The sequence below is a fragment of the Mizuhopecten yessoensis genome, unplaced genomic scaffold, assembly GCF_002113885.1.
Source record: "Mizuhopecten yessoensis strain PY_sf001 unplaced genomic scaffold, ASM211388v2 scaffold5067, whole genome shotgun sequence".
Taxonomy (NCBI): domain Eukaryota; kingdom Metazoa; phylum Mollusca; class Bivalvia; order Pectinida; family Pectinidae; genus Mizuhopecten; species Mizuhopecten yessoensis.
In genome coordinates this window covers 120,146-123,672 of record NW_018405863.1, presented here as the reverse complement: position 1 = coordinate 123,672, position 3,527 = coordinate 120,146, and positions in this window count along the sequence as shown.

The window sequence follows — 3,527 nt, the reverse complement described above, 5'->3', positions numbered from 1 at the left end:
CAATTGGTAGGTGTACACCAGACCATCTCTCAGTCTCAATTGGTAGNGGTAGGTGTACACCAGACCATCCCTCAGTCTCAATCGGTAGGTGTACACCAGACAATATATCAGTCTCAATTGGTAGGTGTTCACCAGACCATCCCTTGGTCTCAATTAGTAGGTGTACACCAGACCATCCCTTGGTCTCAATTAGTAGGTGTACACCATACCAGCCCTCAGTCTCAATTGGTAGATTAGATGTACACCAGACCATTTATCAGTCTCAATTGGTAGGTGTACACCGGACCATATATTCGTCTCAATTATTAGGTGTTCACCAGACTATAACTTAGTCTCAATTGGTAAATGTACACCAGACCATCTCTGAATCTCAATTGGTAGATGTACACCAGACCATCCCCTAGTCTTAATTTGTAGGTGTACACCAGAACATTCCCCGGTCTAAATTGGTAGGTGTACACCATACCATCTCTCAGTCTCCATTGGTAGGTGAACACCATACAATCTCTCAGTCTCCATTGGAAGGTGTACACCAGACCATCCCTCAGTCTCCATTGGTAGGTGTACACCATACCATCTCTCAGTCTCCACTGTTAGATGTATACAGTACAATCTCTCAGTCTCCATTGGAAGGTGTACACCAGACCATCTCTCAGTCTCCACTGGTAGGTGTACACCGTACCATCTCTCAGTCTCCATTCGTAGGTATACACTATACAATCACTCAGTCTCCATTCGAAGGTGTACACCAGACCATCCCTCAGTCTCTTTTGGTATACACTATACCATCCCTCAGTCTCTATTGGTAGGTGTTCAACAGATCATCTCCCAATCTCACCATATAAATTTGTTGAAACCACCGTATGTAAAGCCCCACTAAGACTGCCGCTCATCAGAAGTATGATTACGAAATCGGACAAATCGTTGATGATCGTAAGACTAGTCATGAAGGTCCTATATGGTCCGGTGAACGAAAATGGTGGAGGCGAGAGCTTCAGTCATGTTCAACATTTAAGAGCTACTACCTGCGACTTTTAACAGCCATGATTATAATGCCACGTTCGTGTAATACCAAACGATTCGATGAATCTGAGGCTTAACGTATTAAGCCAAGTGTTATTTAAACGTGTTGTGATACAGCCGACACATTTAATACTCATTATTGTAGAATGTAAACTGTCTTTGATACAACATACAAGATAGTGTAAGCAGGTTGTTTCAGAATATTTTAATTCTTGGCCTTTTATCAAGATCCATTAGATATCTACCTCATAACTTGTAGAAGTTGGAATAGTTTTCAATAAGTCAATAAACAGTAATAGTGATTTCCTCAAACCCAACCACATCAACGTAATTTAGCAAAATTGGAGCACGAGAAAGCGTTATTTGTCGACGTATATGTTGATGTGACGGATATAGAGATTGGAAAGGACTGAAAAGAGGGCTTACCTTGAGGTGCCAGGTATGGGATTAGAATGGTTTGCCCGTAAGGGTTGATGGCCCCGCAAGGCCCCAACACTCGGCTGCTGCGGCACGTCATCCGCCTTCCGCCGCCGTCTCTTTAAGGACGAAAACGTCCTCTTAAGCCTTGCCTTTAAGGAGTCGTCGTCATCGTCGCTCGATGTTAGATTCTGCATCGATGACGAAAGTAATGATTTGGTAGATGACAAGGTCGACATTTTTTTGATGTTTCTACTCCGCGCGTAACTGTTCCTTGATGCAAAAGTATTTTAGCGAAGAATGAAAACCTGGTTACGCGATCTAGTGAAGAAGTGGCAAGAAACAACTTTTGGGAATTAACTCACAGCAATACCACCAATAGTTAATCTTCTACAGCATCCAATGTGAACATGTCGTCAACATAAATCAGCTGTATCACGACGCTAACACTACAACAGTAACATTTATCATCGGTTATCTTCAGGGGAAAACACTATGTAATCCAAGGAAATATCCAACTAACACTGCAGCCAATGTAACACACTTAAACCGCAATAGTGTATAAACGACGACAGCTAAATTTGATCAGGAGCAATAGCGGGAACACGATATCAGTGACGTTGTCAATGGCGTAGTCATAGACAAAGTGTGAAGTAGCGAGGCAGCGACCAAACTAATAGAGTGCGGTGTCATCAGTGAGCATGTGACGGGCGTTTACCATGCCATTCTATGTTAACTATTGTTATATGTGTGTGTTCCTCTATGTTAACATTGTCTCGCCGTGCTATAACTGACCCTATACATTCAGACTTCCAGTGTACATCTGTGTGACCTTATATACTTTATACCGTGCCCCAGTGTACATCTTCGTGACCTTATATACTGTATACCGTGCCCCAGTGTACATATGTGTGACCTTATATACTGTATACCGTGACCCAGTGTACATCTATGTGACCTTATATACTGTATACCGTGCCCCAGTGTACATCTGTGTGACCTTATCTACTGTATACCGTGCCTCAGTGTATAGATGTTTGACCTTATATACTGTATACCGTGCCCCAATGTACATCTGTGTGACCTTTATTCTGTATACCGTGCCCCAGTGTACATATGTGTGACCTTATATACTGTATACCGTGCCCCAGTGTACATCTGTGAGACCTTATATACTGTATACCGTGCCCCAGTGTCCATCTGTGTGACCGTATATACTGTATACCGTGCCCCAGTGTATATCTGTGTGACCTTATATTCTGTATACCGTGCCCCAGTGTATATCTGTGTGACCTTATATACTGTATCCCGTGCCCCAGTGTACATCTGTGTGACCTTATCTACTGTATACCGTGCCTCAGTGTATAGATGTTTGACCTTATATACTGTATACCGTGCCCCAATGTACATCTGTGTGACCTTATATACTGTATACCGTGCCCCAGTGTATATATGTTTGACCTTATATACTGTATACCGTGCCCCAATGTACATCAGTGTGACCTTATATACTGTATACCGTGCCCCAATGTACATCAGTGGGACCTTATATACTGTATACCGTGCCCCAATGTACATCAGTGGGACCTTATATACTGTATACCGTGCCCCAATGTACATCTGTGTGACATTTATTCTGTATACCGTGCCCCAGTGTACATATGTGTGACCTTATATACTGTATACCGTGTCCTAGTGTATATCTGTGTGACCTTATATACTGTATACCGTGCCCCAGTGTATAGATGTTTGACCCTATATTTACCGTGTCCTAGTGTATATCTTTGTGAACCTTTATATACCGTGTCTTAATGTTTGTTTTGAGACCCGTTGTTTACCGTGTCCCGGGATCACTAATATACCGTGTCTTATTGTCAGTGCCGCCAAATATCCACTGTTAATGTGTAACAGAGAACCCCTATAATGTGTAACTGAGAACCCCTATTATGTGTAACAGAGAACCCCTTTAATGGTTAACAGAGAACCCCTATAATGTGTAACTGAGAACACCTATAATGTGTAACTGAGAACCCCTATTATGTGTAACAGAGAACCCCTTTAATGGTTAACTGAGAACACCTATAATG